Source organism: Corvus hawaiiensis, chromosome 3 (genome assembly GCF_020740725.1).
Source record: "Corvus hawaiiensis isolate bCorHaw1 chromosome 3, bCorHaw1.pri.cur, whole genome shotgun sequence".
Lineage (NCBI taxonomy): Eukaryota > Metazoa > Chordata > Aves > Passeriformes > Corvidae > Corvus > Corvus hawaiiensis.
Window position 1 is genome coordinate 16,401,047 of NC_063215.1, and position 14,558 is coordinate 16,415,604.

At 42.1% G+C, this 14,558-nt stretch overlaps 1 long non-coding RNA gene across 1 annotated transcript; it reads right to left on the reverse strand.

The window, feature by feature from the left end:
- Positions 1–467: 467 nt before the first annotated feature.
- LOC125322617 lies at positions 468–13,675 on the reverse strand. Its single transcript, XR_007202115.1, has 4 exons — positions 13,593–13,675; positions 6,173–6,275; positions 5,656–5,898; positions 468–4,876 (listed from the first exon to the last, which is right to left on the reverse strand). It is a non-coding gene; the product is annotated as an uncharacterized LOC125322617 (long non-coding RNA).
- Positions 13,676–14,558: the final 883 nt, after the last annotated feature.

Below are 14,558 nucleotides of genomic sequence, written 5' to 3' on the forward strand. Positions count from 1 at the left end.
CCTGTGAAATTTTTACCCTTTTTCTTCATACATAGTTTGTGCTGGATGTTTGTGATTCACATCTAAGGATTCTTTCAATTTATGACTTGTTTACTGAAATTTTCAAGACAATGAGCAGCAAATAATAATAGGCGAATAATGAATGTATAACAGGTAGTAGTCCAGCATGCTTATCACCTACAGACTGCTGGCATCTTGCTGGCTGTAATCTGTCCTCTTTAACTCTGACCTGGTAAAACCCTTGAACACATTTAGAAATGTATGAATAATTAACTAAAAATACCTATTGTTGCTTTCTTGGAATTAGACATGTCACTAGTTCCCTGTGCAGATGATGTGTTTACTCTCATGCTTATGAGCAATGCATCAGGCATCACTCTTTCACATACTCACAGAAATGCTTTATCGCTGGTGAAATATGTCACCTTCTTCCTTGAGCTGAATGTTTCATTCCTCTTGCTCACAGATCTAATACCACAGTGAATTAAATGTTTTGATGAATCAGGACTGAAATCTACAGTGAATATGATTGCTTAAAAATAATTCCACCAGACGTAGTTTGGAGATGTCATTTTTTGTGGGCACGTATGCTCAATGTATGGGTATATAAAGCAGCGTGTGGGAATGCGATGCTATTTAACTCGTAAATGGAGAGCAGAACTTTATTGGTCACAGTCAATATTTGTTCAGGGAAAAGGAGTGTAGGTGAGAACAATCCATATGAAAAGAAAGCAGGTTAGTACTCAGAACACTGAAAATACTGTTCAAGGACAGTTTATCCTTGTGGAAAATATGACCCCCTGTTAAGCTGCTGAGTCTGTTTGCAGATCTTTTCAAAAGAGAGTCCTTGCATTTGCCATTTTAGTTTGTTTTGGCTGTTGGTGTCCAAACTACATTCCTAGCAAATTGCATGAAGTGCTTATTCCATTATTTCTATTGTTATGTTTCTCAATAGAATGTGGTTATCTTTAGCTAGTGTCATGCTTTAGTACATTAGCACTGAAATGCACTGATATTGCAAAGAGAGTGTGAGGCAGCTGACATTGAACCTTGTACCTTGTACCTTGCCTCTGAAGATTCCTAAACCAGAGGTTGCTTTCAGCTTAAAATGAAGAAAGAATATTTGCATTTCTTTATAACCTGGTCGTCTCCCCTTGTGAAACTTTGACCTGCGCCTGTTCATATATGTTCTGCTCAAACTCTGTCCAGGTGCTGGGATGTGCTTGACTGGTCCTAACTGGTTTTTGGATGAGAGGTGCTCTAATCTGCTCTGAATTTTTATTTTGCATGGCTTCAGTTTTCACATAATGAGCCAGTTTTATCTGTCATGTGCACAGTTCTGCTTTCTTTACGTCCCAGTTCATAATTTTGTTACATGCCTTTTGTCCATAGAAAATAAAGGAATCACGGAACTGAAATTGAATTAGACTCAAAACGTGCTTGAGTTTCCTGTTTTTCTTGTATTAAAATACTTTTTTTATTGAGACCCATCATGCGGCAGTTTCCTAACCACAACCACAGGGACTGCAAGAACACACTGAGTTCTGCCACACAGCACAGGGAAAGGGGCAGACCTGGAAGTGGGCTGGGGATGTGCTGGGCAGAGCAGCGCGGGGGGGACGCTGTCCTGCTGCACTGGCAGCTGCCCTGCTGCTGCTGGACAAACGAGTTATTTTTGTCCTGGACACTGGCAATGACTAGGTTTGTGGTTCACCCCTTGTCCAAGTCAGATGTCATCTTTCTCTTTCATCCTCCTTCCCTGCTGTTTTTTCTGCTGCCCATTCTTTTCTCTCATCTCATCTTTTTTTTCCTTTGCTGTTCCACTCCTCCTTCTTTCACTCTGTCCTCATTTTTTCTCCTTTGTTAGCCAAACAGACCTACTGAAATATAAAGCCTGACCTCTCTTAAAGAGGGAGGATGTCCTTTCTCTTTTTAAATTATGCACCTGTCTAGATGTTTTCGTCATGTAATTGCTATAGTCACTATTGGGAACACAGATAGCCCCTTTAAGACAACCACTAAAAGCCTTTTGATTTAAAATTATGTTTTCAGTTTTGTGGCCTTTCTGTGCTTCTGGTAGTATCTTTCTGCAAAGCTTAAGTGGAGAGACAAAAGAAAGCAATGCAAGACCTGCCTCCAGCAATATTTCCACAGCCCTGTTACTGGGGAGGGCTGCTCACACTGCGGTCACTGCTAGTAGAGCTCGTCGCTGAGTGCAAAATACATTCAAAAGTTACTTTATTATAAGATTAACAGCTCTATCATGAAAACCAGCAACATTCCCAGGCTTGTGGAAATCAATTCTACTGCATTCCAGCCCAGGATGTCCTTTTGACACTTTTTTTTTTCCTGTGGAAACACTCATAAATTTGGCATGGTACTTGGAGATGAGTTAGACCCTTTTGATTACAGCCCTTTTGAATCCACCCTCTCTCCTTCCTTTGTTCCAAGAAGGAGGTGCTCTGTCTCTTGAGTCTTATGTCCCTTAGTAAACTAAGGGATATTTTAGATATCTTACTGTTTGTTTTGGATTAAGTGGTGCTGTTTAGGGAGTAATGTTCTTTTTGGTGTGAATGGGAGCAGTGGAATTTGTAGTTCCTGTGACAAGAAAAAAGATATTTTCACAATAGATAAAGAAGCAATTTTTTTTATATGTAGGAGAGAGAGGCATGGTATAAGATCAGAATTTTGGAAACCTCCCAGTTTAAGGGAGCTGTGATTTGGGCATTGATAAAAACCCCTATTCTTAATGGTAAAAACCCCCAGAAATGTGAATATGTTAAATTTGCGGTGATTTTACTTGTATGGACAAATTATTTAAAGCAGATTAATCAGATCCTTAATTTAGACACTAATTTGATGATCTGCCCAACAATGAAAAAAAGACTGTTGACTATCCATTATCTCACACAGAAGACAAACACAGTGTTATTGAAATGACTTACATACTTTCTGAAGTAAAATATTAATGCACGCATGCCTGTCCTAAGTTTCAGCCCATCACTAAAGCTCTGTGGTCTTCTTACATTAACATTTTGGTCTATTTTACTATGCATAGCAAAATAAAACTATGTTACACAATTAGACAAAACACCCTTGTTGTGATGAATAGTCACTTTCTGAAGGTACTGAATGCAACCTTTAATTAGTATTTCATCTGTGGCCAGGGGTCGTACCTTGAGTAAGCCCTAATAATATTGCCAGCTTCCAGTTTTCTTAGACATGTAGTTTTGAGTCTATTTGCTTGTTTGCGGTCATGTCTAAAATTAACTATTTGAGTTATAAACCTAAGAAAACAAAGAGGAGTATAATCTCATAATGGCACACAGAAGTGGGGCCTGCACCAGATATTTCAATGTGCTCTCTCTCCTTATTATATTTACACCATGTCTTCCTTATTTGCTTTTAATATGGGCCATCAGTTTTCTCCTTAAAAGCCTCAGTCTGAAGGCTATGCGTGTCGACTGTACCTGCTGTTATGGGGGTCTTTTCTACCAGCACTGTTTTCCTCTGCTGTCAGATCTCCCCCACCTACCCATTCCTCCTGCTTAAGGCCTGTTTGACACTGTTGTAATGATTCCCCTTGGGAGATGTACAATTGGATTTCTAAGTTCCTGCACGGCTCCTGCTTTTTAATGTTTGCTCCTGAGTCAGCACTGTATGCACAACTGGCTGGGATAGAGTAAAAATTTGAATAAATATCTGTTCTGTTTTCTGGATTGTATTGCTGTTTGGTTGCAGAGAAGAAATGTGCCTCTGAAATGCTTCAGGAATCTTACATTCTCACATACAATTAGGTTGTAATATTTTGGATGCCTATCTTTCTATTTCCTAATCTTAGTAGTTCCTAATGATTTTTGTTAGAAGTAGCCTGATTTTCACCAAAGCTTTATCGTTAAATACAATGGATGATGGATTTTTTTATCACGCAGCAGCACTCTTGATGGACAGTACAGGCTCTGCTCCAAGTTACATTTGGTCATAAAATATGTGGCAGTGTGAGACTAAACTTGTATGCTGTTAGAACAATGATCTCATAGCTAGACACTGGGGTAAAATTAGCTTTGGTCAAATTTACATTTTAGAGCAAAGATGAATGCTTGTACCCTGTGTCCTAAGAAAGGGAAGGTTATTTCAGGGAATCTCAGGATTCCTCAAATGCTTCTGGAGTTCAGAATCAAATTATTGCTTTCCTATAAACAGTCTGGGTGTTAATGTTTTTTCTGCTTCAGCCAGCCATGATGGGTTCAGCTCTTCTGTACACACAGGCTTGTATCCTTACATGTTGATAATTCTCATTTTGTCATATACTGTGGCAGAGAGTGATGCAATCTATCAGAACCTCTGAGCAATTATCCTCTTTTGGGCTGCATATCCTTAGTAGTCCGGGTAGCAATTACCCAATCTGAATATTTGGCAACTAGTTTGTAATTCCTGTGGAGAAAGCATATGCAAGCCTGGCTCTGACCTGATTAACTTTCTTAGTTCCATGACTTTACCATGCAGTACTGAACACCTAAGGGGAACTAGCATGTTCCCAGGTACTTGTGTCCTGAACAACATCAGTGAATGCTAATCACCCCTTCTGGATTTGGTGCTCCCTTTCATCTTGGGCTGGCTACATCCCAGGTGGGTGCAGCTTCTGGCAGCATGCCCCACAACGTGGGTGTTGCTCTCAGAACAGAAGCAGAGGACTGCCAGATGTCCAGTGTCACCTGCCTGAAGGAAATTTTCCTTCCAAATCTCTGGGTGGATTGTTTCACCAGGTGACTGTGCTTGTTGTTGTGGTCTGCTGATGTGACCATGTGACAAAAGGCACTGCTGGCTTCCGTGTTCAAGGGAAGTGGAATTTAACTTGCTCAGTTGTATTTTGCAGCTGCAAAGAAGGAAAAAAATAGAAGTAAGAGTACAGTACAGGATGGACTAACATATGTCTTATTTCCTGCATTCTGGCAGCACTCTTAGGGAGGAGGGACATAGCACCCTGGCAGTGACTATGGCCCAAATCCTTATGAGTTCAAGAGCTGCAGTCAGGAGTGTACAGGAAGCTCAAATATTAGGATCATTTTAATCCTTAGGTGACTAAGAACCTTGCATACAGAAGGCTGTTCAGTTCATAGTAAATCATGTTCATTTAATGATGTTCCCTTTTCCTGCTTTTTAGGGGTTGTTGTAGATGGTCTTATAGTTACCTAACTATTTCTCAGCTTTTTTGGACAAGCTTATCCTGTGCTCGCTTGCATGCTGCCAGACTTAAGTGAGATAGAAACATTGCTTGAGGACTAATTTCCTGCAACATCACCTTCTCATTCAAGGCTCCAGACTTTTCACACAAAAATATATTCAATGTCACTGATATGAAAGGGTCTGGGATGGTTCAGTGTGTTCCTTTCCTCAGCCAACCACATCTGTCTGTTGTGTTCAATAGAAGGAGTAGTTGTTCTTGACTCATCAAAAAGAATAGCTTATGTTATTTTGAGCTGGGTTGTCAAAGATGGCCCTTGACAAGACTTGAACTCATTCTCCCTGAGCTTAGTGGGGTGGTTTAACTGCTCATCTCCAGACAATAAATCTGGTAGTCAGAGGCACAACAAGGAGGTACAAGGAAGTTCTTTTAATCTTCAAGCAACTTCATGGGTGAGGTCAAGTTCTTACCCTATGATTCACCAGCAGATTTCGTCAGGTTTAAGAGGTGAACATCAGCTCCCTCGTACTGCTTTGTCAGTTCCCACATATCAGCATTCCTCTCCATCATGGCATAAGGGAAATGGATGTGACTCACACTTGACAGGTTTCAGGTAAAGCGGACATCAGAACATAAGAGACGTTGAAGGTTGTGACAGTGTTACAAGGGGTGGGTCAGTTCTCTCCTTAGGGAATGTGCTTAACTCCCTCAGACTATTCCAGAAAAGATCAAAAAAGAACAAAAAAAGAAAGATAGTGAGGGAAGGAAAAGGTGCTCCTATTTCTTGTGGCATTACTACACAAAGCTGAGCTGCCAGTTTAGTTAAGATCTGCAGAGAGATTGTGGTTAGTACTGGTGGTTGACTGGGTGCCACTGCATTCCTTGCAGTGGGACTCAGGCCAACACCATTACACCATCAACTCTGAAGGGATCACCAGTAGCACAGATTGCCAACAGGACAGGAAAATACAGCAGAATTTTTGATACCTAGAAAAGGTGAGCTTTACTGACAGTCTAGCTGTTCTCTCCACCACCATGACCATCCCGGAAATATTTAAGTGTCAGCATGCCTGTTTGCAGTCTTTTCAGCCTGTAATAGAAAAGTTGCTGTCAAAAGTAGAAAATGTAAATATTTGTGAACTTTTATAGTTTGGCATTTTTTTCTTTTTGTTTTTAAACTATAAATTCCCTCACTTCCTTTCTTCCTTGTTTTTAGCAATAGGCTGTGGGTCATCAGTATCAATAATTCAGATCTCTCTCATGACACACCTAAACTAAATTGTCAATAGGAGGTGTTGTAGGAGATTCACACATCATTCCAGCAACTGTAATATCTGTTGGGAAATGCAAAAACACCAGGTGCATAGCTGCTGGATAGTGTTTCCATTTACTTTACCTGGGGCTTTTCTGTAACATACAGCAATGTACGTCACATGCAGAAAAAAAAGTAGGTGGAAGGTTCTTTCCAAACCACATTGACTGAAAGAATGTATGTGTAAGGTAAGCTGTCTGCTGACATGCTCATGTGTTCTGCAGAGGAAAGGGTTACCTTGTCAAGGAAGTCTTCCTGGTGCAGGTGTGCATCCTAGCAGATTCATTCAGAGACTGAGAGACGAGAATGAGCCCTCCCTCAACTGACATGTACAAACAGCATTTTACCCATTTGTCTCCTAGGGCATTTGCTAGCTGTCTTGTTAATCTTTTACTCCAAGTCAGACATATGTATTGATGGGAAAACAAACCATAGACCACAGACCCCCTGCCTTGCATTCCTCACCTCCTCAAAATAACACTCACCATAGAAGCATGCAGACAGCACCCACAGCTCAGTGGATTTGTAGCTGCATTTCCTTGCACTTCTAAAGCACCTCTTCCACTACTGTACTCATAAGCTCTTCTTTTTACTAATTATTTATACTGTTGAGTAACTACCTATGCCCTGCAGTCCATCACATCCCCTTCCTCATTTGCATTTTGCAGGTACATGATTCCTTCCGTACCTCTGACTTAAAGGTGGCTGAGAAACTGGGACTGGAATCTCTTCGTTTTAACACTAGGTCACAGTGTGCTCCATGCACCTCTTGCCGACCTTCTGGAGGCTTTAAAAGCACCATTAATTTTACTTTTTTCTAATAGAGCAACAAAAATTTAGGATCCAATCCTCAGCTGGTTGAATTGTTTTTAACTTTATTAAGAGGGCATAGGAAACTTGTGAGCCAGATCCAGTAGCAGAGTAGAGAAAGGGAGAAAGGGAAGTAATTTCAGGAACAGAAATATCTGTAAAGTTTAATCTTCAGTTATCTTGCTACTGTCTTCATCATCATCTGGTCCCAACAGACTTTGTGAGCTAAACAGTCAGGTTAGCTCAGTACTGAAATAAAAGAGCCTGGAGGTGTTGTCTTGGTGGTGTGAAATAGTGACCTATCTTACCCAAGCAAGCAGATTCTTTTGCCTCTTGCATCATTGCATTCTCTGAGACTTTCTTGCATGTTTGCCTTCAAGCTTGCCAGGCTGATTGGTTGGGATTAGTGGCAGAGGTTTTCCAATGTTAATTTTATTTTTAATAGCATTTATTTTCTCCAACAAAGCTATGCATACTCACATGTTGCATCTCATTTTAAGTGAGCTCAGAATTTCTTTAAATAGTAATGATTTGAAAAGGACAACACCCTCAAATTCCTGTAAGAATATTGTTTATAAATATTTGTATTTTGCATCTCTGTAAACGAAAATTACCAAAGCAGAACAAGGATTTCTTTTCAGTTCTCTTTAATCTTAGAGCTATGCTTTGTACTGTATGACATGGAATTGACCTTCATGGGACTGGATCCAGTCAGAATTCATATCTCACTCAAATACACATTTGTACATTGTTTAGGGTGTTTGGTCAGGAAGTTTTAGCCTTTCTGTTTCAAATATGAAATATTTCTAGTGTTTAGTCTCAGTAAAATCCACAGAAACTCCAGTAGGCTCTGTAATAATTTCTTCAAGTGAGAATGTACCCTTCAATAGGAATTTAGGTTTGATACAGTGGTAGAACTTGTCCTCTCCATTTAATTTTTTCCTAAATATTTTTGTTTTTAGCTTCTAGGTTCCCATTGCAAAAAAATTCACAAAAAACTTTTTGTAGCACCTAGCACAAGGACACTGGGATCATAGTTTGTTTTGTAATACAAATCACCACTTAAAAATAAAATAAGAAATAAGCTGTACAGAGTATTGACTCCTTCAAGAGGTAGTCAGAGGTTTGTAATAGCAGGTTCAGTTGACAGCCCAGGAAAGGGAAGTTGTGGAAGCCAGTGTTGGGGATAATGGTGTGACCTTTGCTGCTAGAGCCTTCAAAACTGAAGTAAAAGCAAGTGCTTCCCTCTGTAATTCAGTTGTCAGTCCTGCACCATCCTTAGTCCTGATGTGGAGGTCTGTCACAAAGCCAACTCCTGCTGAGCTAGTAGCAGTATTTGGGAACTAGTAGGAAATAGCCGTTGTACTTGGAGACAAACAGGTAAATTATGAAGTTGTTATTATTATAGATATAACAACAAGTCTGTAATAATCTGGGACAGATCTGAGTTTATAAACCCATCCTGAAAATTACATCAGTCCGTCTTTAACCCTGGGTTCACTGAAGACATTGAAGTTCAACATGTAGGTTAAAGTGAAAAATGCATTCAGTGTTGGCTTTTGCATAGACTAATTTGTTGGCTGGAAAGCAGTAAAGCTAGAGAGAAGGCTGAAAAGCTAGTGAAAGTGCTGTGGCAACTCACTGTAAATTTCTAAGTCCCTGGTGGAGAGACTACATCCAATTGCTGTTACTTCTCATACACTTAGATCAATGGGTAATTCTTCGGGGAGTGGCATCATTGTTTTGTTCTGAATTGTTTTCGTGGTTGGTCCGTGACCATGCCTCCTGGGCTGAAAGATATTACAATAGAGATGGATCCTCTCCACCTTTGCAAGTGAATTGAGAAGGCCAGGTCTGGCTGCTGTGCCTTGGGTGAGCTGTGGGAGCAACTCCCATGCCTACCTCCCTGTTATCCTGCTTACGAGGGTGCTGGAATGCAAAGGAGATGAAATGCCAGAGCATCTGCCAGCCTGTCCTGCCTGGCTGAGTTTCATTGTTCTTTAAATTTCATCCAGTATTTCATTCAGGGAACAGTAACGCAAAACTCAGCATCCTAGATGATTTCTTGCTCTCTTTCTTGGCCTCCATGCCCTTGCTGGGGTCAGTATCCTCCAGATATCCACAGCCGATCACGCTCTCCTGCCTTCCCTCTCTGTTCCCCCAGCAGCTTGCTGTCCTTCAGCCAGGTTACACATATTTTTTCAATCCCGGTTGTTCATGGTCTCTGAGCACAAGGCTTAGTGGAGTGCTGTGCTGCCAGTGCTGTGAGACGCCCCAAAGGGAGCCTGGCTGTGGCTCTGCTGTTTTCACACCTCTGCACAGATGGACCCAGCTCCCCTCCCCGGCGCCCCTGCGGGCGCCCTGCCCACCCTTGGCCTCTGCTGTCAGAATGACTTTGGCAACTGCCACTGCTGGATTGCATCACCGTGCATGGCTCCCAGGTGGCTGCAGCTTTCAAACTCGCCTATCAGCCTCTCTATCTGCTATTAGCTTCTTATCTTGCCTGTCTATCCGGGGTATTGACTTCTGGGCTGCTTTTGCAGTTTTAATTGCAGTTTGGGCACGGCAGCACTGGGATGTAGGTGCTAGGTCAGCAAACAAATCCCGTGGTTGTTCAGGCTTGGACCACACTTCCACGGCACTGCTGCAGGAAATGGAGGTTCAGCAGGCTGAAGAGCACGGGAAGTAAAGCAAGTGCAGCATCTACTCGCGTGCCTCAGAAACTGCTCAGGGAAGGGAGCACCACTGCGAGCAGGCACCAGCGCGGAGACGCCAGCTTCCCCCCCGTGATTTATACGGGGTTTATAGTGGGGTGGGGCCAAATAGGGCCGGTAGGAAGCAGCTCATAGAGTTATGTGGGATTAGTGAGGAGTAGACAGAGGCAACGCAGGACCGGGCAGGGGGCCTGCTCGTGGGACGGCTCAGCCACAGAGGCAGCTGGCACCGGAGTGCTGATAAGGAGGAGAAACAGATGGCCATGCAAGCCCTTACACATGCCTTCCTGGTAGGCCTGCTGAAGGCTGGTCCACATCCCTTATTCCCCAAACAAAAATACATCTTTTCCTTTCCCTTGTTTGAAGATTTCATGTGGCTCTTTAAAGTTTGCTGCCATAAACATGCTCTTGAAGTCTTAGCCCAGTATGTTGCTGCCTCTTGTGAATGGCACAGGATCAGTCCCATTCATGCCTCTACCACGCTGTTGTGACATGGTTATAGAGCCCTTTATTTAGTGCGGCAAGTCTGCAAAATTAAAGAAAATTAGGAAAAATGACAAAAGAAGGGGAGATAGCAATTATGTAAAATACCCCAAAACCAATTCCAGAATTGGCCTTGATACTGAGGGAAGCATGCAGCAGCTCCTAGGTGTGCAGAAGGTAACGTGACAGACTGCTAAGTGGAACTTGTTGAAGATGTGTTCTGTATCGTGGAGGTAAGAGTAGTGCAGTGGGATGTGGCAGTTTCTGTGGAAGCCTTTTGGCTGTATGGCAGAGGGGGAATGCTTTTGGCTGTATGGCAGAGAGCAGAATACAGGGCAGAAGGTGAGCAGAGCCCAGATAGTGCCTAGGTACTGGAGGCAAAGCTGCAGCATTTGGTATCCTCTTCCTACTGCAGTTCATTGCTTGCAGGCTTGTGTTATGCAGCTCTGTCTATTCTCCATTACTACAGAGCCACCATGGGGATGAGGTTTGGAAAAAGCACAGAATGCTTCTAGTAGTGCAGATGTTTTCAATGAATTCACCCTTCAGAACTGAAAGCGAAGGAGGCCTGGAAGGGGAAGAGTGTTTGTAGTGAAAAATATTCGGCTCATCCATATGTAGACCCAATGTGAGCCTGGAAGACACTGAGTGCTCCCTGTGAAGTGACAAGTGCCCTCAGTCTTCACTGAAGTTCTGCTGAAGGCAGTGGGTATGTCTGCATAGCAGTGGCAGCAATGACTGCTTTTTGGCTGGGTAAATTAGCCTTTGTGGCTGCGCTTCGGCTCCTACAGTATGCACGCTTCAGTATCTCTTTAGAGGCTTGTCTGATGAAAAGGGAAAACATTCAGCATCTTGCCAGATCAGGGCCTGGATTTTGAAATGTTTTTGTAGGTTAAAATGAGAATGCATATGCATGGGCTTGTTTTCAGGCGAGCTGAGCACTTGTAGCTTACAGAGTTGGGTGTAAATTTTAGATGTTCTGAGTCTCCAGAAATCACTCTCAGAACACTTTTTCTGCTGATACTATCCTTATTGCCCTTACCTCCACCTCCTCTGCTGTTATACAGTATTTTAGCTATGTAACTGTACTATTTAAAGCATTTATGATACCATTTGTTTGGGAAACAGTATAAATCTGCTCTATCCTATTTAGGAGTTTGCACTGCTACTCAGCAATGTAAGCTCCTGAGTGACTTCCATGTAAAATCAATCAACGATAGTGAAACCTAGTGGAAGGGCTGTGAATGCCACTCAAAATAAGGCTCCCTTTCCTCCACAATGGCTCTGTCTCAGCCAGCGAACTGGAGTCTGGCCTGTTTCACTCACCATGTGTAAATTTGAGTACAAATTTACTCTTTTAACATCTTACCAAAAAAGGTCCCATGACCCATTCCCCACAGCTTTCACATTTTAGAGAAGTGATAGAGATGGAAAATTTGTGTGAGGACCCTTGCCACTGTAATATCTCAAATGGTAACATAATTCTGTAGAGTATCATCAATTGTAATCTTATATGATCAGGCTTTCTACAATATTTCTGGAAATATTTAAAAGGTGCCAATGTACATACAAAAAGGTGGGTACGGTTTTAGGTCTATCTATCAGTCCTTTTGATGCCCTCCCTCCTTATCCCGACATCTGTTTCCAAGAATGTCATACCTGGAAAGAATCATTTCAAATTAATTCAATTTGTTTCAAAGCAGCCTAAGCTTCATCCCTCACAGGGGCCACTCAATCATATTACTGCTCCTGTGAAACTCCTAATGGGACACAAAACAAGTAAAAGAAGATTCAGGTGATCTCACATATTAAACATACTAATTAAATCTGGCAGCAAAATGACTTTGTGAATTTCCTTTAATCCTGTTTTTAAATTAGGCCATATGTATTTTGGCTTTAGATTTCCCATGCTGTCTTTCTACGAACTTCCTTTTAACCATGTCCTGTGGCCAGTTCACATCCAATTGTTTGAAAATCAGTCTTAGGTGATAACTGGATCATTACATATGAAGTGTCTAATTCTGCTTTCAAATCGACCTGTTCCTTTGAAAAAGTAAATGAATATCTCACGAGAGGTTTGAAGCTGAACTGATCTGACTGTCCCCGTTAAAAACCCAAACGTGCTGGATCTCTGTGTTTTATGGCAAATGTTTCCCAGAGGAAAACTAGCTTTAAGAAAATGGGGATTCTTGCTTTAAATCAGCAGTAGTTTTCACTTTGCTACTTTATAGCATTGCCCGTGGGGAATATGGTCTTATTGATATGTTTTGCAGTGACATGCTGACTAACAAGATTAACAAGGGACATACTGACTAACAAGGGCTTCTTCCTGCAGTCCTCTTCTGTACAGTCTTGGTATATAACCCACCCTGTAGGAAGTTTGGTTCGCAGTTCAAGGAAGTCTATGTTTTTAGCCAAAATGTTACTGTTCGGTATCTACTTGAATAAATATTCAGCCCTGATGGGTGCACTCCTGTGTTGTACACATTTTAACTTCACAAAGCCAAAGCTCCCTGTGGCACCCAGGATACATGGTGGTACCTGAATGGACCCTTTTAGGGGATGGGAGGAAATTCTCTGTTACTTCTGGGGCCCAGAGCATGGATGACACTTTCATGTCTCATGCTTCCTGTAGAACACTATGCTTTTTATCTATTTCAGGTGGGGTGTGGGGGTGTGGGTGTGACAGCGAAAATGTTCACAGTGTTCACAGGCCGTTCTGGGCAGAACATCTATTTATGTGATTTTGGAGGGACTGGACTTGGTGAGCTAGGTGGCCCTGCTCCTCCTCATTGTATGCTGCACTCTCCTAACTGCACCAGTGACATAAATATGCGATAAATAATACAATCTACAGTAGTGCTGCTTTCACATAATAACTATGGCAGCAAAATTCATTCCTGGAGCCAACCACTTAGTGGGTGTAACCTGCTACAGCTCTGTCAAGTTACGCAGGACTCCATCCGTTCGCTGCAGCAGCAGATTTGGCCACTTTTGTTCCATCAAGGATTAGTGGATGGGAAATTTACCTAGACATGCACACAGACACAGCAGTGCCCACCCAGAGAACATAGCAGCATGGACTCACCAGGGCTCCTGTTTTGCTGGGATGACAATCTGGTCTGCTGGGAGTGAGTTTGTGTCAGCACAGTTCTCTTGATCTCTCTGCACTTAGTGACTCCTCCCTTGGGCAGTTGGAAAGCAATGAAATGCTGCCAGTGATACACGTGTTTGTGGGTGTGCAGACGTGCACATAGTGCAGAGAAAATAAGTGGCACTGTTGAATAAACGTCCTATCTGCAGAGGTGTGAGGTACTCGCATTACTCAGAAGTGTGCTGAAATGATTGATGCTAAAAATGTTATACCGCTGTACTTCACACAGTGCACATTAAAGGAAAGCCAAGTCAGGGCATATTAAATTTTATTGAGAGTGGGTTTTGCAACTTTTTAAGAGGCCATGTGCCATGCTTCCTTTTTTAGGATCCAACTACCAAAATTAAAACCACTAAATCTTTCTAAAAATAATCTGAGAAAAACTTTCCCCTATGTGAAAATGAAGCATGTTAATGTCCTCGTGTGCCTTGATTTTCCATAAAAATATTGCCTTGTTGGAAAGCAGAGTCTATTCCCCTTTCATGATACCAACTCCATGTACCACCTCTTCACCTTGTTGCCGATGGTGTGAAACTGGATGTGACCAGTCCTGGCGTTCAAGCCAGTAACATTGACAGGGATGGGAAGACGCTTTCCACTGATGGAGGCAGAAGACTCGGAAGACTGCCTGAAGAAGTGAACAGGACTTGGACCACTAGATTTGGGGAAGATGTAGTTGTGGGAAGATAGAGGATTTAAAAGTCAATCAGATACAAATTTATTGCATGGGTTTTAATGAGAAATGCGTGCTTTGTGGGCATAGCTGTATGCATACTCACTGTTTGCATTCAGTGAGCAAAGACACATGTGAAAGGTGTTTGCATAACATGAATGGGAAGTAGGTAGGCTTGTTCTTTCTCACAGTCATTCTCTTTCTGTTTATATATATATATAATTTAC